Below are 23,767 nucleotides of genomic sequence, written 5' to 3' on the forward strand. Positions count from 1 at the left end.
TTGGATTTTTTTTATAACAAAAAGTAGAAAATATCATTTTTTTTCAAAATTTTCGGTCTTTTTCCGTTTATAGCACAAAAAATAAAAACTGCAGAGGTGATCAAATACCATCAAAAGAAAGCTCTATTTGTGGGAAGAAAAGGACGCAAATTTCGTTTGGGTACAGCATTGCATGACCACGCAATTAGCAGTTAAAGTGACGCAGTGCCAAATTGGAAAAAGACCTCTGGTCCTTAGGCAGCATAATGGTCCGGGGCTCAAGTGGTTAAAGAGGAAGTAAACCCTAATGGGTACACAGATGGGCTGTGATTGACCCTGTCTGTACCATGTGATCCAATCCCAGAGATCAACATAATATTAAATAATGAATGGCACGTATCAAAACATTTCATTATGTACAATTGTCATTTGATTTGCTGTAATTGGTCACAGCAATCACATGGTACCTGTAGTAGGTACAAAGATGCACAGCCTACCTGAGAATGGCAACTCTGCTCTGAATTCAGGAGCAGTGTAGCAATACTATAGCAAGGAACATACATTCCACTAGTGATGGGCAAACAGTTCGGGTCGAGAAAAAGTTTGGCCCAAACATCTCCTGTTCGGCAAACACCCAAATTTGCGGGGTGCTTGGCGGAATGTTCGCCCACTGAGGGCCCCACAATGCACTGCACGCTGCACAGTGTATTCTAGGGCCCTAACTGGATGAAGCCTTGCACCTGACCGCTGGTCAGGTGCAAGGCTTTGCCAATTAGGGCACAGAGCACTGTCAGAGCCCTGATTGGGCAAAATGGTGATGACTTTGTCCAATCATGGCTCAGCGCTCATAATCCCACCCCACACTATAATAGGTTCCTTCCCACAGGAATCTTTTGTAGTGTGTTGTTAGAGTGGCGATAGAGCAGGGCTCAGTGATGGCTAGTTAGTGTATTCTTGTGACTCTGAGTGTAGAGTGTTAGTGTAGTGTTAGTATAGTGTGATTATAGTGCGTCAGTATAGTGTGGTGTGAGTATAGTGTGTCAGTATAGTGTAGTGTGATTATAGTGTAAGTATAGGGGACATACTAAAACATTTAATGTGAAAATGTGCCTAAACCTAAATCAATTGTCTTGAAACTTTATACAGCCTAAGTTCTCAACTTCCCAAACCTATCCAATAAGTTTCATGGGTTTTGGTCTCCCACAAGGCAAACTAGGGACATTAAGCTTGTTTTTGGGGGAGGTTAATGTGACTTAACATACAAAAAAATGCTTAGATGGTAACCAAACTTCACACAACTCTGTCTATATCAACCTATTCTGAAAATTTCAGATCATTTAGTAAATCACACCAAAAGTTATTCACATTAAGCTATATTTTACAATGCTAAAACATTTATTGTGAACAGCTTAATGTAAAAATATCTTAATGTACCTTAATGTGCCTAAACCTCAATCAATTGCACAGCCTAAGTTCTCAACTTCCCAACCCTATCCTAGAAGTTTCATGCATTTCGGTGTTCCACAAGGCAAACTAGGAACATTAAGCTTATTTTTTGGGGCGCTTACTGTGGCTTAACGAACAAAAAAGGACTTATATGTTATTCAATTTCCCCCGGCCTCAAGCCTTCTAGGCTTGAGGCCTAATCAAACTTTTCCTGCACATAAGCATTTCCACCTCCAGGCTAAGCCTGGAGGTAGACTGTACTAAGACTGAGCCCATAGCAATTCTCATGAAACCCCCAGTGATTGGCTGATGAGCCACACACACATTAATAATATTCCCCCATTGGCTACTACGGCCACTACACAAAAGGTGGTAGGGGCTACACAAGCTTAATGTCACTCACTTGCTTTGTGGGAAACAAAAATCCATGAAACATCTAGAATAGGTTTGGGGAAGCTGAAAACTTGTGTTTTGCAAAGTTTAAAGGCAGTTACTTGAGGTTTAGACACATTATGGCACAAGATTTGACAAAAAATAGTTACATCTGAATAACTTTGGATAACATCCAAGTTCTTTTTTGAACGTTAAACCACAGTAAACTCAGTAAACTCCCCAAAAAACCTTGTTGAACACCAAAATGCATGAAACTTCTAGGATAGGTTTGGGAAGTTGAGAACTTGGGCTGTGCACAGTTTCAAGACTTGAGGTTTAGGCACATTATGGTATGTTAAGCTCTTTTTACATTAAGCTGTTCACATTAAATGTTTTAGCATTTTAAAATATAGCTTAATGTGAATAACTTTTGGTGTGATTTACCAAATGATCTGAAAATTTCAGAATATGTTGACATAGACAGAATCTTCTATTGTGTGAAGTTTAGGGAAAATGGTTAACATCTAAGCTCTTTTTTTGCACATTAAGCCACATTAAGCTCCCCAAAAAACAAGTTTAATGTCCCTAGTTTGCCTTGTGGGAAACCCAAACCCATGAAACTTATTGAATAGGTTTGGGAAGTTGAGAACTTAGGCTGTGCAAAGTTTCAAGACAATTGATTGAAGTTTATGCACATTATGGTACATTAACCTCTTCCGGACCAGCCGCAGCAGTTGTACTGCATCAGGTTGGCTCCCCTGCGCGAGCCGTCGTAGCTGTGTGTCGGCTCTTTAAGATGCCCGAAGCGTGTCCCCGGAGCCAATGCGAGTGCCTGGCAGGTGCGATGACTGCCAGGCACTCACTCGTGACAGAGCGAGAACCGGGATCTGTGTGTGTAAACACACAAATCCCGGTTCTGTCAGGGGAGAGGAGACAGATCGTGTGTTCATACTAAGTATGGGGAAGACTCTTCTCCCCTAGTCAGTCCCATCCCCCCCACACCTAGGAAACACAGTTAACCCCTTGATCGCCCCCTAGTGTTAACCTCTTCCCTGCCAGTGACATTTATACTGTAATCAGTGCATTTTTATAGCACTGATCGTCCCAAAACGTGTCAAAAGTGTCCGATTTGTCCACCACAACATCGCAGTCCTGATAAAAATCACTGATCGCCGCCAATCTATCCCCTATTTTGTAGACGCTATAACTTTTGTGCAAACCAATCAATATACGCTTATTACAATTTTGTAGAAGAATACATATCGACGTAAACTGAGGAAATTTTATTTTTTTTAATTTGGGATATTTATTATAGCAAAAAGTAAAATATATTGTGTTTTTTTCAAAATTGGCGCTCTTCTTTTGTATATAGCGCAAAAAATAAAAACCGCAGAGGTGATCAAATACCACCAAAAGAAAGCTCTATTTGTGGGAAAAAAGGGGCGTAAATTTTTTTTGGGGTACAGCGTCGCACAACAGTGCAATTGTCGTGCCGTATCGCAAAAAATAGAAGGGGGTAAATTCTTACGGAGCTGAAGTGGTTAAGCTTTTTTTTACATTAAAGGGGTTGTAAACCCTCGTTTTGTTTCACTTTAATGCATCCTATGCATTTAGGTGAAAAAACACCTGGCAGTGACCTGCCCCCCAGCCCCCCATTTTACTTACCTGAGCCCTGGAATTTCACCCAGCGGGGATGCGCGCTTCCTCTGCCTGGGGTTCTCGGCTCTTGATTGGATAGAGTGAGGCAGCGCAGCCATTGGTCCTGTCAATCAAATCCAATGATGTGGGCGCCAGGGCGGGGCCGAGTCTGGCATTCGTGTCTATGGGCGCAAATGCTGGACTCGGGAGCGCGCCCACAAGGTAACCACCCCGGGAGAGCGCTTCTCTTAGGGAGTTATCTGATGTGGGGAGGAACCGCGAGAGTCGCCGAGGGACCCCAGAAGAGGATGTTCGGGGCCATTCTGTGCAAAACGAGCTGCACAGTGGAGGTAAGTATGATATCTTTGCTATTTAAAAAAACAAAAAATGAGCCTTTACAATCACTTTGAGCTATTCACATTAAATGTTTTAGGATTGTAAAAAATAGCTTAATGAGTAACTTTTGGTGTGATTTACCAAATGATCTGAAATTTTCAGAATATGTGAACATATACAGAGTCTTCTATTGTGTGAAGTTTAGGGAAAATTGGTTAACATCTAAGCTCTTTTTTTGTACAATAAGCTACATTGAGCTCCCAAAAAACAAGCTTAATGTCCATAGTTTGCCTTGTGGAACACCAAAGTGCATGAAACTTCTAGGATATGTTTGGAACGTTAAAAACTTAGGATGTGCAAAGTTTCAGCGCAATTGATTGAGGTTTAGGGCTTTATTACACATTAAGCTACATTAAGCCATTTTCACATTAAAGCGGAGGTCTACCCACCGCTGAAAAAATTAAAAGCCAGCAGCTGCACATACTGCAGCTGCTTACTTTTAATAATCGTACACTTACCTGTACTGGAGTCCAGTGATGTCAGCACCGCAGCTGAGGTTTCCATCAGCTGTCGAGTGCATGCTGCCTCCATTACGATTAAGGAAACCTGGCAGTGAAGCCTTACGGCTTCGCGCCGGGAACCCTACTGCGCATGCGCGATGCTCCGCTCCTCTCTCCTACTGGCCCGGCGGCCGGGGTAGGAGGAGGGAGCCCGGGCGGTGACATCAATACCAACAGCTGAGGCTCCCGGAAGTGGGAACAGGATACCTGTGAAAGACAGGTATCCTGCCCCCCCTCCCCCTCGAAAGGTGCTAAATGTGGCACCTGAGGGGGGAAGGTGTACAACGAGTGGAAGTTCCACTTTTTTAGTATGTCCCTAAGTATTGTGTGTCAGTGTAGTGTAGTGTGAGTATAATGTATGTGAGTATAGTGTGTCAGTATAGTGTGTTAATGTAGTGTTTACCACAGCATTACATAACATTTAGTGCTGTATACAGTGCTGTATACCTTTTTTTTTTGCTTGCTGCTTGTTTTTTTTGTTGTTTTTTATTTTGTCCTTTTTTTGTCCCCTGCCTACCCCCTTTTTGTTGTCAGCCGCAGTTTTTCTGACTGCGACGATGGTGTTCCCCCTTTTTAATTTTTTTTAATAGTTTTTACATTTCTGTCAGCGTCATTTAAAGTGCACCAAACACCACTTTTCATTCATTAAAGTGCATCCAATCACACATTTCCCACTTTCTATTAAATTTGGGTAATAAGCCCCCCCACCCCCACCATTTCTGGGAGGCCAACAAGGAAAGGCAGATGTTCCCATGCCACTATGAGGAGGCCAGCAGCGACTAGGTCCACAGATAAAGGTGGATGGGGTCTGTCATCAGTTAGGGCACATTTGTCTCTGTTTAGTGATGTTGCCCATGAAACAGCATGCAGATGAGGTGGTGGACTGGCTTACTAAACCATCCTCATCCTCCTCATCTTCTATGACTCAAGCTGACACTAGTGCGCAGTCCACCGCAGCTGCCAGAGCAGCTTATTCTGCCTCCTTGTCCACAGCTACTCCTGCCATAGCCCCATCAACATGCATGGAGGAGTCAGCTGAATTATTTGAACACAGCGTCAACCACTTGCTTCTTGAGGATGCACAGACATTACTTGATTCTAATGTTGGTTCTGAGGTAGAGGAAGGGAGTAACATAAGCTTACAGAGAGGCGAAACAACAAATTGGCAGTCATGCTACAAATTTTTCCTGTTTGACCGGGGCTGTTTGACCGGGGCATCAAATTTAAATTGTTTACAGCAAGGTCAATTCTTGCTTTCATTAAGAGTACCTCTAGAAGCTTACAGGGTGAAGGCACCACCAACATCCAAAGACCAATTTTTCCATAACTGTTAGACTGAGGCATCAAATTTATTTTTTTTACAGCAAGGCCAATACTTTCTTTCATCAAGAGTACCTCTAGAAGGTTACAGGGTGAAAGCACCAGCAAATACCAATGTTTCCGCAACTGTGTGACAGGGGCGTCAAATTTCTGATTGAGGCGTCTAATTTCAAGTTTTTCACAGCAAGGCCAATTCTTGCTTTTATCAAGAGTACCTCTAGAAGGTTACAGGGTGAAGGCATCACCAACAGCTGGGGGAGCACATTGCAGTGGCTTCTATCATTAAGGCTTCTATCTCTAAGTGATTCTTTCTACAAGTGATATGCACTTCAATCTCTGCACTAAGTTCTGCCTCACCTGATCATTCCTTCTGTCTCTTTACAGGTATGTGTCAGCTCATCCACATCTTCCACCGTTAACTGAAACTGGGATCTGCCTGCTGTCTCTGTGTGTGTGTCTCTGGTATGTGTCAGCTCATCCACATCTTCCACCGTTAACTGAAACTGGGATCTGCCTGCTGTCTCTGTGTGTGTGTGTCTCTGGTATGTGTCCTTCTCTATCTGTTGCCCTGTGCGAGCAACCATGACATTGTTTTTCTGGTCTGTCTTACCTAAGTTTTATGAGTTGATCTTGTCTTGGCCTCTTGCTATTCTGACTTTTGAAGCAAAAAGTTCACTTTGATTGCTAGGCATTCTTATATTCACTCATGATTAATTAACGAACTTCAACCCCACCCTTATAACAGTATAAATTTGAGCATCCTTAAGGGGTCAGCACATTGCTGGGGGAGCACATTGCAGTGGCTTCTATCATTAAGGCTTCTATCTCTAAGTGATTCTTTCTACAAGTGATATGCACTTCAATCTCTGCACTTCAGCGATTGCACGAAGCAAATAAATACAGCAATCTGCACTGGAAAGCAGCTAACAGACTGCAGGTGACCCTGTCTCTATTAAGCTCTCCTTCCACTCTGTAACATGCACTCTCTACCACTGCTTCTGACACTCCTCTCCTCTCTCCTCAAACTCTCTTACCTTCACCCCCCCTCTCCACCCGCCTGCTTATACATATCACCCTGCCTTCTGTCTTCCCCCTACTACTGCTCCTACCAACTCTCGCTCATTCTACATCCATACACTGATAAAACCTCCAGTACTCTGAGACATGCCCCTTCACATAAATCACAGTCCCACATTACCTCCCTCACCCTCCTGCTTCTCCTAATCTCTGGTGACATATCCCCAAACCCTGGGCCACCATCATCTGTCTTTGCCCAACGCTCCCATCCCCCTACACCCTCTGGCAGGAGCCGCAACCCACAGAACTTGGTCTCTATTCCTCTTTCCAAAACCAGCCCCCCCTTTTCCTGTGCCCTGTGGAATGCACGTTCTGTCTGCAACAAACTCACCGCCCTCCACGACCTCTTCATCACAAATTCCTTTAACCTACTTGCCATTACTGAAACCTGGCTTCATGAATCGGATACTATTTCTCCTTCTTCCCTCTCCCATGGGGGCCTTCTCTGGACTCACTCCCCCAGACCAAGTGGACGGAAGGGAGGTGGAGTGGGAATCCTTCTAGCCCCATGCAGCACCTATCAGGTTCTTCACCCACCGCCCTCTCTGACACTCTCCTCTTTTGAGGCACACTGCATTCGTCTTTTCTCTCCCATTTCTCTAAGAATTGCTGTCATCTACCAGCCCCCTGGGCCGGTATCAGCCTTTCTTGATGACTTCTCTGCCTGGCTACCCTACTTTCTCTCTTCTGAAATCCCCACAATTATTCTTGGGGACTTAAACATCCCTGTCAACACTAACACTACTATTACTTCTAAACTTCTCAGTCTAACCTCATCGCTTGACCTGAAGCAATGGATACAGGCTCCTACCCACTCCAATGGCAACACCCTTGACCTTGCCTTCTCCTATCTGTGCACTCCGTGCAACCTTTCCAACAATCCACTCCCACTCTCTGATCACCACCTTATTACTTTTGCTCTCTCCTTGTCTTCCACCTCTTCTCCCTCCAACTGCCTAACAGTTACACGCAGAAACCTTCGCCACCTCAACCCTTCTCTTCTCTACTCTGCTACTGATCACCTCTATGACAAAATCTCCCCCCTGTCCTGCCCCAACCTAGCTACTTTCATCTACAACAGCTCACTGTCTTCCTCCCTAGACAAGCTGGCCCCCCTCACTACACGCAGGATTAGGCCCCGACTGCTACAACCCTGGCAAACAGATGACACCAGAAGTCTCAGAAAACGTAGCCGCGCTCTTGAGCGCCTGTGGCATAAGACTAAGAGCCAGGAAGACTTCACACAATATAAATCTGCCCTCCTAAAATACTACTCCTGCCTTCACACTGCCAAACAGACCTACTTTATCACACTCATCAACACCTTCTCATCCAGTCCACGTCAACTCTTCTCTACCTTCAACACTCTACTCTGTCCTCCACTGCCTCCACCCACCAACTCACTCACTGCCCAGGAGATTGCCAATCACTTCAAAACTAAGATTGATACAATTCACGAGGAGATCGCCAATGCGCAAAAACCTCCCCCATGCAACACCCCATGTCCACAGATACAATCATTACTTCCCTCATTCAACCCTGCTACTACTACTGAGGTTGCTAAACTTTTATCTAGCACTCATCTAACCACTTGCCCCCTGGATCCTGTTCCCTCGCAAATGCTACGCTCACCCTCTGACTCGATTCTACGCTCTCTAACTCACATTTTCAACCTCTCCCTCTCTTGTGGCATCTTCCCAAACTCTCTAAAACACACGCTAGTCACCCCCATACTAAAAAAGCCCTCACTGGATCCCACCAGTCTCAACAACTTACGTCCCATCTCCTTACTCTCCTTCTCCTCCAAACTTCTTGAAAGACTGGTCTACAACCGACTAAGCGACCATCTGACCATGAATAAACTTCTTGATCCCCTTCAGTCCGGTTTTCGCCCTCAACACTCCACGGAAACTGCTCTCCTTAAACTCTCAAATGACCTACTAATGGCTAAAGCCAATGGACACTATTCTGTAATACTTCTCCTGGATCTCTCTGCTGCCTTTGACACAGTGGACCATCCCCTCCTCCTCAAAAAACTCCACTCCTTTGGTCTCCGTGACTGTGCTCTTCGCTGGTTCTCATCCTACCTATCCCACCGCTCCTTCAGTGTCACTTACAACTCTACTTCCTCCTCTCCTCTTCCTTTTTCCGTTGGGGTCCCCCAAGGTTCTGTTCTCGGACCTCTCCTTTTCTCAATCTACACCACCTCCTTGGGTCAGTTGATTGCCTCCCACGGCTTTAAATATCATCTCTACGCTGATGACACCCAAATCTATCTCTCCACCCCCCAGCTCTCTCCATCTGTCTCCTCACGCATTACCAACTTACTAGCAGACATATCAGCCTGGATGTCACATCGCTTTCTCAAACTCAACCTATCCAAAACCGAGCTCATGATATTTCCTCCCTCAGGTGCCACTTCCCCTGATCTCCCTGTCAAGATCAACGGCTCAACTATCAACCCATCTCCCCACGCCAAGGTCCTAGGTGTAATCCTGGACTCTGAACTAACCTTTCGACCCCACATTCTATCACTATCCAAAGCTTGCCGCCTCTGTCTTCGCAACATCTCCAAGATACGCCCCTTCCTAACCAATGACACCACAAAGCTTCTAATCCACTCCCTGGTCATCTCCCGCCTTGACTACTGCAACTCCCTCCTCATTGGTTTACCTCTAAATAGGCTATCCCCACTTCAGTCCATCATGAACGCTGCGGCCAGGCTCATCCACCACACAAACCGCTCAGCGTCTGCTACACCCCTCTGCCAATCCCTCCATTGGCTGCCACTCAGTCACCGAATTAAATTCAAGATACTAACTATAACTTACAAAGCCATCCACAACCTGGCCCCTAGCTACATCTCTAACCTAGTCACAAAATACCAACCTAATCGTTCTCTTCGCTCCTCCCAAGACCTCCTGCTCTCAAACTCCCTTGTCACCTCATCCCATGCTCACCTCCAGGACTTCTCCAGAGCCTCCCCCATCCTCTGGAATGCTCTACCCCAATCCGTCCGATTTTCTCCTACTTTATTCACTTTCAGACGATCCCTGAAAACTCATCTCTTCAGAGAAGCCTATCTGGCCCCCACCTAACAACTGTACATTTATCTTCTCAATCAGCACATCACCCACAGTTATTACCTCTTGTATCTCTTGACCTTCCCTCTTAGATTGTAAGCTCTAAGGAGCAGGGCCCTCTGATTCCTACTGTATCAAATTGTATTGTATTTGTACTGTCTACCCTCAAGTTGTAAAGCGCTACGTAAACTGTTGGCGCTATATAAATACTGTATAATAATAATAATAATAATAACACCCAAGGTAGTTTGTACCCCCAAAAAAGAAATGGGGCTTTGAATTGGCAAAGATACTAGAAATTGATTACAAATCTGAATTTATTATACAAGTAAATTATACAAATGTAGTTTCTATAAAAAATCATCTGTGCATGATGATTGTAGAAACAGACATTAACAAAGACATGATTACTATGAAAATAAAAAAATGAAAAACAAAGAACATAAAAATATGTATTATCTTGCAATAAATTGTATGTACCATATAATTTATTGCAAGATAATAAATATTTTTGTGTTCTTTGTTTTTCATTTTTTATTTTCACAGTAAAAATGTACCATACAATTTATTGCAAGATAATACACATTTTTGTGTTCTTTGTATTTCATGTTTTATTTTCATAGTAAACTATATATATGTACCATACAATTTATTGCAAGATAATATATATTTTTGTGTTCTTTGTTTCTCATTTTTTATTTTCATAATAACTCTATATATATGTACCATACAATTTATCGCAAGATAATACATATTTTTGTGTTCTTTGGTTTTCATTTTTTATTTTCATAGTAACTATATACAGTATCTCACAAAAGTGAGTACGCTCCTCACATTTGTAAATATTTTATTCTCTCTTTTCATGTGTCAACACAGCTTGTATAACAGTGGAAATTTGCTGTCCCCTCAAAATAACTCAACACACAGCCATTAATGTCTAAACCGCTGGCAACAAAAGTGAGTACACCCCCCAAGAGAAAATTTCCAAATTGGGACAAATTAGCCATTTTCCCTCCCCGGTGTCATGTGACTCGTTAGTGTTACAAGGTCTCAGGTGTGAATGGGGAGCAGGTGTATTAAATTTGGTGTTATTGCGCTCACTCTCTCATACTGGAAGTTTAACATGGCACCTCATGGCAAAGAACTCTCTGAGGATCTGAAAAAAAGAATTGTTGCTCTACATAAAGATGGTCTAGGCGATAAGAAGATTGCCAAGACCCTGAAACTGAGCTGCAGCATGGTGGCCAAGACCATACAGTGGTTTACAAAGACAGGTTCCACTCAGAACATGCCTCACCATGGTCGACCAAAGAAGTTGCGTGCACGTGCTCATCGTCATCCAGAGGTTGTCTTTGGGAAATAGACGTATGAGTGCTGCCAGCATTGCTGCAGAGGTTAAAGGGGTGAGGGGTCAGCCTGTCAGTTCTCAGACCATACACCGCATGCTGCATCAAATTAGTCTGCATAGCTATCGTCCCAGAAGGAAGCCTCTTCCAAAGATGATGCACAGGAAAGCCCGAAAACAGACCAAGATAAACGCATTTGGTACAGATGGTGTCAAGCGTGTGTGGCAGCAACCAGGTGAGGAGTACATAGACAAGTACTCTTTCTAATATATAATATACTTCAGGCAGGCAGGTGATTCAGTTATCTGCAGTGTATTTAATATATATATATATATATATATATATATATATATATATAAACACAGATAGTCTCGTATATATATATATATATGCATACAGTTAAGCTATATCTCACTGCAGGCCGTTTCTGCTGTTCTGTTTCTAATATACCTCAGGCAGGCAGGTGATTCAGTTAGCTGCAGTGTATTTAATATATATATATATATATATATATATATATATATATATATATATATATATATATATATATGTATATATATATATATATATATATATATATATATATATATATATATATATAAAGATAGTCTTGTAAATACAGTGGGGACGGAAAATATTCAGACCCCCTTAAATTTTTCACCCTTTGTTATATTGCAGCCATTTGCTAAAATCATTTAAGTTCATTTTTTCCTCATTAATGTACACACAGCACTCCATACTCCATAAAAACACAGGATAGTTGACATTTTTGCAGATTTATTAAAAAAGAAAAACTGAAATATCACATGTTCCTAAGTATTCAGACCCTTTGCTGTGACACTCATATATTTAAGTCAGGTGCTGTCCATTTCTTCTGATCATCCTTGAGATGGTTCTACGCCTTCATTTGAGTCCAGCTGTGTTTGATTATACTGACTGGACTTGATTAGGAAAGCCACACACCTGTCTATATAAGACCTTACAGCTCACAGTGCATGTCAGAGCAAATGAGAATCATGAGGTCAAAGGAACTGCCTGAAGAGCTCAGAGACAGAATTGTGGCAAGGCACAGATCTGGCCAAGGTTACAAAAAAAATTCTGCTGCAGCTGCTGGTTCCTAAGAGCACCGTGGCCTCCATAATCCTTAAAGGGAAGACGTTTGGGACGACCAGAACCCTTCCTAGAGCTGGCCATCCAGGCAAAACTGAGCTATCAGGGGAGAAGAGCCTTAGTGAGAGAGGTAAAGAAGAACCCAAAGATCACTGTGGCTGAGCTCCAGAGATGCAGTCAGGAGATGGGAGAAAGTTGTAGAAAGTCAACCATCACTGCGCCCTCCATCAGTCAGGGATTTATGGCAGAGTGGCCCGACAGAAGCCTCTCCTCAGTGCAAGACACATGAAAGTTTGCTAAAAAAACACCTGAAGGACTCCAAGATGGTGAGAAACAAGATTCTTTGGTCTGATGAGACCAAGACAGAACTTTTTGGCCTTAATTCTAAGCGGTATGTGTAGAGAAAACCAGGCACTGCTCATCACCTGTCCAATACAGTCCCAACAATGAAGCATGGTAGTGGCAGCATCATGCTGTGGGGGTGTTTTTCAGCTGAAGGGACAGGATGACTGGTTGCAAGCGAGGGAAAGATGAATACGGCCAAGTTCAGGGATATCTTGGACGAAAACCTTCTCCAGAGTGCTCAGGACCTCAGACCGGGCCGAAGGTTTACCTTCCAACAAGACAATGACCATAAGCACACAGCTAAAATAACAAAGGAGTGGCTTCACAACAACTCTGTGACTGTTCTTGAATGGCCCAGCCAGAGCCCTGACTTAAACCCAATTGAGCATCTCTGGAGAAACCTAAAAATGTCTGTTTACCAACGTTTACCATCCAACCTGACAGAACTGGAGAGGATCTGCAAGGAGGAATGGCAGAGGATCCCCAAATCCAGGTGTGAAAAACTTGTTGCATCTTTCCCAAAAAGACTCATGGCTGTATTAGATCAAAAGGGTGCTTCTACTAAAAACTGAGCAATGGGTCTGAATACTTAGGACCATGTGATATTTCAGTTTTTCTTTTTTAATAAATCTGCAAAAATGTCAACAATTCTGTGTTTTTCTGTCAATATGGGGTGCTGTGTGTACATTAATGAGGGGAAAAAATGCACTTAAATTATTTTAGCAAATGGCTGCAATATAACAAAGAGTGAAAAATTTAAGGGGGTCTGAATACTTTTCGTCCCCACTGTATATATATATATATATCTCCACTGCATACAGTTTAGCTATATTTCACTGCAGGCCATTCCTGGTGTACTGTTTCTAATATACTTCTGACAGGCAGGTGATTCAGTTAGCTGCAGTGTATTTAATATATATATATATATATATATATATATATATATATATATATATATATGTATATATATATATATATATATATATACAGATAGAGTCTCGTGTATATATATATATATATATATATATATATATATATATATATATATATATATATATATATATATATCCACTGCATACAGTTTAGCTATATCACACTGCAGGCCGTTCCTGGTGTACTGTTTCTACAGTACACAGTACCGTGCATCCCTAGTGCAGTTGCTACTACTTTTCTGGTGGTGCACACAGTACACAATACATACAGTGCACCCATAGTTGCTATTAGACGTCTGGTGGTGTACACAATGCCGTGCACCCATAGTGCAGTTGCTACTACTTTTCTGGCGGTGTACACAGTACACAATACAGTGTAGTGTGGTGTTGCAAAACAAAATCCCCATCATGTCTGGAAGGCCACCAAGGAGAGGCAGATGCTCACAGGCCACTAAAAGAGGGCAAGCAGGCTCTGTGTCTACAGTCCACAGTGTTGGTCATGGACATGATGCATCTTCTGCAGGTGGCTGTGGGGCACGCTTGTTCTTTTTTTCTGCTGCTGGGACAGGGGCAGAAAAATTGGACCTTTGGTGGTGGTGATGCCACAAAACTGTAACCCCTCACAGATACTCTTGTTGGGCACAGGACAGGGCCATGCTGTGAAATTTTACATCAGAAATTGTAATGACATGCCCCTGTTAAACAGGGACAGAAAAATTGGGCCTTAGGCAGTGGTGGTGGTGCCCTAAACCAAAACTATTGTTGGAAGCTAGCATCATCAAGATTGAGGAGGAATAGGATAGTTACTCAGCATAGGCAGTCTTCAAGGGATCCCACATCCATAGGAAAATCAATCAGTTACATCAGCATCAGGTGCTTGATAGCTGCTGCTGATCCAAGACGGATTCATTTTTATGAATGTGAGCCTATCAAGGGACTCTGTGGACAGGCGCACTCTATGATCCATTACAAACCCTCCAACAGCACTGAATGTGCGTTCAGAAAGAACGCTGGATGCAGGACAGGCCAGTAGATCAATTGCATATTGAGCAAGTTCTGGCCAGTGGTCCATCCTCAAGACCCAGTAACCCAGTGGATGCTCTGTTGGAAAGGTCTCCAAGTCTGCTCTTGCCCCTAGATATTCCTGCACCATGTAATGCAGACGCTGGCGATGGTGGCTTGAACCGATCAGACCTTGGCGCTGAGGACTGAAAAATTGTCTAAAGGCATCGGTCAGCCGGCCACCTTCTCCACTGCTCTTCCTCTGACTGAACAAAGCTGTCATGGTTATGCAGTAATCTTTGTCTGTCAGCTTACCTCTCCTCCATGTGTTCACCTTTAGAGGCCAGCCACTCTCACCTGGCTACTTAAATAATCTCTCCTCAAAGCATAGCTCCACCTAATTTTTCCGCAAACTGTTTGACAGGGGTATCAAATTTTAATTTTAATTAATTGATCAAATTTTAATACAGCAAAGCTGATTCTTGCTTTTGTCTAAAAAAAAAAAAAAAAACTTAATCTTGGCCTGAGCATACCATAATTTGGCTTCTTCACATAAGTTCCACTTTAAAGTGGTTGTAAATCCACCGAACAAAAAAAAAAAAAACAAAACTGCAAGGCAAAGTCATAATGAGCTAGTATGCAAAGCATACTAGCTTATTATGAAATACTTACTTTAGATCGAAGCCCCCGCAGAGGTCCCCGTACACTGCTCTGGCCAGTGACATCTCTCCCGGAGTTACAGTCAGGTCCATAAGTATTGGGACATCGACACAATTCTAATATTTTTGGCTCTATACACCACCACAATCGATTTGAAATGAAAAAAACAAGATGTGCTTTAACTGCAGACTTTAATTTGAGGCTATTTACATCCAAATCAGGTGAACGGTGTAGGAATTACAACAGTTTGTATATGTGCCTCCCACTTTTTAAGGGACCAAAAGTAATGGGACAGATTAACAATCACCCATCAAACTTTCACATTTTAATACTTGGTTGCAAATCCTTTGCAGTCAATTAGAGCCTGAAGTCTGGAAAGCATAGACATCATCAGACGCTGGGTTTCATCCCTGGTGATGCTCTGCCAGGCCTCTACTGCAACTGCAGTCTTCAGTTCCTGCTTGTTCTTGGGGCATTTTCCCTTCAGTTTTGTCTTCAGCAAGTGAAATGCATGCTCAATCGGATTCAGGTCAGGTGATTGACTTGGCCATTGCATAACATTCCACTTCTTTCCCTTAAAAAACTCTTTGGTTGCTTTCGCAGTATGCTTCGGGTCATTGTCCATCCGCACTGTGAAGCGCCGTCCAATGAGTTCTGAAGCATTTTGCTGAATATGAACAGATAATATTGCCCGAAACACTTCAGAATTCACTCTGCTGCTTTTGTCAGCAGCCACATCAATAAATACAAGCGAACCAGTTCCATTGGCAGCCATTCATGCCCACGCCATGCTTCACTGATGAGGTGGTATGCTTTGGATCATGAGCAGTTCCTTTCCTTCTCCATACTCTTCTCTTCCCATTACTCTGGTACAAGTTGATCTTGGTCTCATCTGTCCATAGGATGTTGTTCCAGAACTGTGAAGGCTTTTTTAGATGTTGTTTGGCAAACTCTAATCTGGCCTTCCTGTTTTTGAGGCTCACCAATGGTTTACATCTTGTGGTGAACCCTCTGTATTCACTCTGGTGAAGTCTTCTCTTGATTGTTGACTTTGACACACATACACCTACCTCCTGGAGAGTGTTCTTGATCTGGCCAACTGTTGTGAAAGGTGTTTTCTTCACCAGGGAAAGAATTCTTCGGTCAACCACCACAGTTGTTTTCCGTGGTCTTCCGGGTCTTTTGGTGTTGCTGAGCTCACCGGTGCATTCTCTCTTTTTAAGGATGTTCCAAACAGTTGATTTGGCCACACCTAATGTTTTTGCTATCTCTCTGATGGGTTTGTTTTGTTTTTTCAGCCTAATGATGGCTTGCTTCACTGATAGTGACAGCTCTTTGGATCTCATATTGAGGGCTGACAACAGATTCCAAATGCAAATAGCACACTTGAAATGAATTCTGGACCTTTTATCTGCTCCTTGTAAATGGGATAATGAGGGAATAACACACACCTGGCCATGGAACAGCTGAGCAGACAATTGTCCCATTACTTTTGGTCCCTTAAAAAGTGGGAGGCACATATACAAACTGATGTAATTCCTACACTGTTTACCTGATTTGGATGTAAATACCCTCAAGTTAAAGCTGAAAGTCTGCAGTTAAAGCACATCTTGTTTGTTTCATTTAAAATCCATTGTGGTGGTGTATAAAGACAAAAAGATTAGAATTGTTTCGATGTCCCAATATTTATGGACCTGACTTAATTTGCGGGTATCACGGGCTCCGAAGCTGTGATTGGCTGGAGCCACAAAGACGTCACTCCCGCGCATAGTAGCGGGACATGAGCCAAAGCAATGCCATGAACGAGCTTCAGTGCTTCAGTGCGCATGTGCCGATGATGTTGGCACATGCTGATACAGTGGATATCTCCTAAACCGTGCAAGTTTAGGAAATATGCAGGGTCGCTACAGGCAAGCCTTGTTATAGGCTTACCTGTAGTGAAAAGTGGTCTGTAAGGGTTTACAACCACTTTAAGTGCTGCAGCACATTTTTTTTTAAATAGAAGACCATAGTTCTATTTTTGGAAGTGAAGAAAGATTTGTAAATTTCAGATAAATAGTAAAAGAGCTTTGATCTTCTAAAAAGAATTTTGAGCTTCACACCTATGCGAACTGGATGCGGGTTTCACCGCATCCAATTTGCATGGTAGGAAATTGTGATCGGCTCTCTATGGAGCCGGTTCACATATCTCCATTGTGAATTTGCACAGGGGTCCTGTGTGTCTTTTGGTCCGTTTCAGGTTCAAATTCAGCCCAAAACGGTGAACGGGGACGCACCGGACCCCTGCTGTGAGCCACATGCAGCATAAGTGTGAACCAAGCCTGAAGAAGTCTTAAACCCAACAACAAACATTTATTACATTGTAGCTCACCAATTCTAAGATGTGATAGCTGCATTCATTTTCTTTCTTTCTTTCTTTCTTTCTTTCTTTCTTTCTTTCTTTCTTTCTTTCTTTCTTTCTTTCTTTCTTTCTTTCTTTCTTTCTTTCTTTCTTTCTTTCTTTCTTTCCTTCCTTCCTTCCAGTTTCAATAAGTTAGTGTATATAAATCTGCTGGTACATCTAACGCTCCACTCCCCCCAGACTGACAATGCTGCTGTCCGAAGGTGTCTCTGTTGCTTCTTGATCCAAAGTTTGGGCACTCTAATACAGGTGATGAAAGAATGAAAAAGCCGCTTACAGGATAACCACTCTTAAGCAATAATGAACATCCTCCCTCAGCCTCACAGTGCTGCCTCTGCACGATGAGTAGAAAACAAATGGAGAAGTCTGGATGGCCGCACTTCCGTGAAAAAAGCAAAAAAGCACCTTTATTGTAGTAAAAAACCCCAGGTCACATAAAGGATGGATACACAGGACAATTACTAGCTAACGCGTTTCACATCAACAGATGCTTACTCATAGCTAAGTAGAAGGTTATCACAGCAGAAACATATATAACAGATAAGTGATTAAAAGTATGTGTAACACCTGATAATGAACACCAAACCAAGTGGTAATGCCCACCCCATGTTCATTACATGTGCTAACCTTCTAGTGCCCAGAAAACAACAAATGTGAAAAAAGACTAAGTTAAAAAACATTATTTAAATCTGTAATGGAGATCTGGACAATCGCAATAAATCAGCACACTACTTAAGATTGCTATCAAGTGAGCCACATATAATGCTTGTGTAAATGTAACAATTATAAGTTAAACGTATCCAAATACAAAGTATACATTGTGTGGGACAACACTTAGTATCAAATGGGCTGAAAAAATGCGAACCTCATTCACGTTCTAGAGGACCCCTTCCGAAAATGTCAAAATAGTATTAATATAATTAAATTTAAATTTAAATTTAAAGTTTGCAAGGGCAAATAGCCAAAAATGTATATCATTTCAATTTATTTCCTTCAATAATGTTTTTTAACTTAGTCTTTTTTTCACATTTGTTGTTTTCTGGGCACTAGAAGGTTAGCACATGTAATGAACATGGGGTGGGCATTACCACTTGGTTTGGTGTTCATTATCAGGTGTTACACATGCTTTTAATCACTTATCTGTTATATATGTTTCTGCTGTGATAACCTTCTACTTAGCTATGAGTAAGCATCTGTTGATGTGAAACGCGTTAGCTAGTAATTGTCCTGTGTATCCATCCTTTATGTGACCTGGGGTTTTTTACTACAATAAAGGTGCTTTTTTCATGGAAGTGCGGCCATCCAGATTTCTCCATTTGTTTTCCACTCTAATACAGGTGGCGTGTTACTGGGCAAATCACCAGGTGAAAACAGTGGGGAAAAAAGTAAAAAAAACAAACAAATGCAGCCACCACATTTAATGATTGGTAAGTTGCAATATACTACTATATATATATATATAGATAGATATATATATATATATATCTATATATATATATATATTTGGCTGTGGATTTAATGACACTTTAACCTGAAGCTTGGCTAAGTACCTACATTTTACTTGGTCTCTTGCAATCCCTGTACAGCAGTGCTCAGAGAAGGAGGAAGAAGCAGCAGCCTTCCACTGTCCAGTCCAGAGAAGGGATGGAGATCTAAGTGAAACTACGGCAGGGAAAGATTAGGTCCCCTCCTCTACATGCAGGTCTGTTCTGTGTGGCAGAGCTGTGCAAATCTTAGGAATGTAAGGACAGAAATGCAAATTCTTTGGCAGGTAAACCAGTTCCCATATATGCATTTCATCTGTACATTTAGCTGTTTGCCTTGAGTTCAACTTTAAAGAAAACAGTTTGAACAGAAATACATAATCTGCCTAGTCTACTACTTCTGACCATATTCTGAAAATGCTCATCATGCATACAGAGAAATACAGAGATAAGAGCAATTCTTGTATAAAAATAAATAAATAAAGATTGTAAAACAATCAGAAATATTTTTATGCAAACTTTTTTTTTTTTCCAGTTGAATATTGCCCCCTTATGCAAACAAATGGCATGCTGTGACTTGTAGTAGTTCAGCAGAAATACAGCATTGTATGCCTAAGCTTGCATGAGCTAGGTTTATATACTGAATAAAACAGAATCAGATTTTTCCCATTTTATACAAAAGAACCAATTGTACCGTCATTTTTTTTTTTGTATTTTACCTTTCTATTTGGGCTGTATGTTTTCACTTCTTTGAGCATCTTTTTGAGTGTTCCTTCCAGATGGGGCCAGAGCAATTAAATAGCTTTTACCCGAATCAAAGAGTCGTGAAGCTCTCAGCTTGATGGAAAGTTGATAAGTGCCGTTTGTTTACTGTGCGTTCGAGTTCGGAAGAAAGCCGCGTTGTAACGTGCCGTAATATACAATCCAATTTCTGTAGGGAAACAATGAATCAGAGATCTGTGACCTGCATTGATTTCTTTCAGTTTTGATAGTGATGTTGATACCTTCTAAAATGTCACTAAAAGATTTCCATGGCTTAATCCTACCACTTCTAAAATGACATTTGTAGCCTGAAAGGATCACAGATTTTCATCTAGGGAGCATGTGAACCCAAAGAAAATGTTTTAAAAAGGAACTGCAGTAAAATAAAAACATAAAGATTTGACACAATGATACTGCATGCATTTATATAAAAATGTGAATAGCTGTCATCAAAACTGCAATTAAAGTGGTTGTAAACCCTTTATAACCACTTTTGCCTACAGGTAAGACTATAATAAGGCTTACCTGTAGATACCATGAATTTCTCCTAAACTTGCACTGTTTAGGAGATATTCACTGTATATGCATGTGCCAACGTCCTCGGCACATGTGCACTAAAGAAACGGCTCGCTAGTGCCATTTCTTGATTAGCTGTGCCATGGCTGGCGGCTCCCACGCGCGGGAGTGACGTCATAGCGGCTCCAGCCAATCACAGCGTCGGAACACGCAAACCCGGAAGTAACATTCCGGAAACATGTCGCCTGTCACATCGGTGTATGGGGACCGTTGCAACAGCTTCGTTCTAAGGTAAGTATTTCATAGTGAGCTAGTATGCGATGCATACTAGCTCATTATGCCTTTGTCTTGCAGGTTGTTTATTTTTTCCAGAGTTTACAACCACTTTAAACTTGTATTGTGCAAATAAGGCAAAATCGATTGTTCTCATGATATAGTCTCTGTAGTTCAAATGTGTGAATGAAAATACTGCATTATGGTCACTAAATGGTGCTGATTATTATAGAAAATAAGTACTCTGCTTAGTGACATCTGGTGGCCACAATGCAGTATTTTCCAGATTACACATTCTAATTGCTTAGAATATAACCTTTATTTGATTTTGTTCCTTTCACACAGAATTAATTTACATGCAGTGTTCATAAACTGACAGCTCTGCAAATTTTTCATAAATACGACAGGATTTTGTTTTTAGATTTTTTTTCAATGTTTCAATGAAATCTTATATTATAAATGTAACCATCTTCATGGGAACTGTCTTATCAATGGGTGCCAGTGGTCCAAAAAATTTTATATGTATGTTACTAACTGTAAAAAAAACAAAAACAAAAAAAACTATTGAAATGAAAATATATGGACTGCCCAGGTTTTGCTAGATGGCAGATGCCAGGATGTCAGGTTGATACTTTACCACTTCACCACTTTCTGATTGTTTGTTATGGGCCGGCCTAAGTCCTGTTATTTAGGGCAGTGTTTCTCAACTTTTTTTCAGTCAAGGCACCTTTTAAAATTATAGACAATCGCAAGGCACCGTTTAAAATTATGGACAGTCTCGAGGCACCTCATTCTAAAATGTAAAAAAAACTATTCTAATAGTTTTACATAATGCAGCAACATCCACATGTAGGACACCCAACGTTAGAGGTAATTTTTTCTTCCAAAGCAAATACACTTTCGCACACTGGTACTGACTAGAGTTCCAATGTTTCGCTTCTCCCTCAATTTCTCTCCATCAGTCAGCTAATTTGACCCCAGTGCTGAGGGAGAGGCGGAGGAGGGTCAAACAAGGACACTATGGAGGCGATAGACATCCTTCTTATCAACTGATTACATCGTTGGTTGTTAGGATCACGGTGTCTAGAAAGTGGTAATGGTACATAATGAAAACTTGTGGCTTTGTGTAACAAAAAAAGGGAGCCTTCATCCACCTGCTGGCTTGTATACAATTTTTGATACATTTTTAGGAATTTTTCCAAGGCACCCCTGAAGAACTTTTAAGGCACCCCGTGATGCCTGGGTACCCTGGTTGAAAAAGGCTGATTTAGGGTAATATGGAACGCTAATAGAAAGGCAAGTTCCAGGAACTTATAATGGCTGAATTTCAAGCCTGACTCCTGATAAAACGAGCTGACTGTATAGGTCAATGCAACATGGGGGCATTGATTTGTATGGCAATAGAGGTGTCATTCATGTGTTAGGTGGCTGTAGAATATGTACAGAACTTGTAGTGCCGCTCCAGTCCAGAAAAAAAAAAGCTCCTCGCTGGTCATGCAGTAAAGGGAGCAGGCGCCTATACACCATTCAGGGGTGTCAATATAATGCCGAAAAGAAGAAAGGGATGCCGCTCACTGACCTGGTGCTACAGCAGTGGATGTGTTCTCAGCCAACTCTCATCTAGCCTTGCCCACTGACGCATTTCATCCCAACCACCGGGGCTGGCTCACACCTGCAGCAGATTGCACACCTAGTGCATTTTGAATGCGATGCGAAAAAATTTCACAGAATGCGAGTGTTCCAGACCGCATTCCAGTGTAAACGAGCCCTAAGAATGGAAATACCCACTTCAAGATAATTTTCCTACTACCTGTTGCACCTCTGGAACAGGAAGCGAAGGGAAATTACCACAAAAACATAAAAAAAAAAAACCTTACATTTGTTTAACCCTTCCCTGCTTTATGCAAATGCAGGGCAACACATGGTGCACTGGTGTGCTATTCAGAATGGCACCTTATTGCACCAACACATATAGCAGCAATTGTAGTTAGTTACAGAAATGTGTATGTTAATGCAACATAATAATGTGAGTGGGCCCACAAGAAATCAGAGCCACCTGGTTGCAAGGCATGCAAAGAACACTGATCATGCGTCTTCCTTTTACATCTCAAAAAATTGGGAAGCATGTGGCTGGGAATATAAAAAATGAATATCAATATGTCACAGGTAGATAACGTGGAAAAGGGAAACCTAAGCTTGCATGCAAAAAGAATAAATTAACATAGTTCAACTATTTGACAAATACACTGATGACATGTAAAAAAAAGTTGCGTTATTGTTAGAGAATTTGCCAGAGCAGGATAAAGAGCTAAAAATAAAATAACACATTGCCCTCTTGGGAACCAGCTGTCAGTCATCATTGTATTCATGAAGCCATCATACTTTGTATTAGAGGTCGACCGATATATCGGCCGGCCGATATATCGGCCGATATTTGGCGTTTTTTACTTAATCGGCATCGGCCGATTGTGCTGATAAAAAAGGCCGATTATAACTTCAGCCGTGACTTGCAAATGACTTCTGTAATAGAAGTTAATGCAAGTTTCCCTAAGTTATCTGTGGAGAGGATTCTCCCCTCCTCTGGGCAGCCTGCCAAGTCTGATAAGAAGATACATTTGTATCTCTTTCAGGTTCTTTTTATCAATAGACTGAACTCCGTGGAGAAGTTTTCAGTTTAACCATTTAAAGACTAAATCTTTTCTGACACTTGTTGCTTACAAGTAAAAATCCTGTATTTTCTGCTAGAAAATCACTTAGAACCCCCAAACATTATATATATTTTTTTAGCAGAGACCCTAGGGAATAAAATGGTGATTGTTGCAATATTTTATGTCACACGGTATTTGCGCAGCGGTCTTTCAAACGCAATTTAAAAAAAAAAAATACAGTAATGAATTAAAAAAAAAAATAAGCAGTAAAGTTAGCCCATTTTTTTTCGTCCAAAAGTTTTGATTACCTGTTTTTGTGTATTTATTATTTAAGATAGGGTTTTTTTTTTTTTTTTTTTTTTTTTTAGGTTTTTTTTCTAAATTATACATACAAGTGAACTGATTGGAGGTTTGTTTTGTTTAATGTTTAAATGAAAAAAAATTTCTGTATTACTTAAGGCTGCTTTCACACTGGAG

The 23,767-nt window shown here is 41.5% G+C and overlaps 1 long non-coding RNA gene across 1 annotated transcript in view; it reads right to left on the reverse strand.

Moving 5' to 3' along the window:
• Positions 1 to 17,489: 17,489 nt before the first annotated feature.
• Positions 17,490 to 23,767, reverse strand: part of LOC141102564 (uncharacterized) — a 36,191-nt gene continuing 29,913 nt past the window's right edge. The window contains exons 2-3 of the long non-coding RNA XR_012235150.1: positions 19,811 to 20,022; positions 17,490 to 17,847 (exon numbers count right to left, since the gene is read on the reverse strand). This is a non-coding gene — a long non-coding RNA (uncharacterized lncRNA). The remainder of the gene's footprint in view (positions 17,848 to 19,810; positions 20,023 to 23,767) is intronic.

This window comes from Aquarana catesbeiana, linkage group LG07 (assembly GCF_042186555.1).
Source record: "Aquarana catesbeiana isolate 2022-GZ linkage group LG07, ASM4218655v1, whole genome shotgun sequence".
Lineage (NCBI taxonomy): Eukaryota > Metazoa > Chordata > Amphibia > Anura > Ranidae > Aquarana > Aquarana catesbeiana.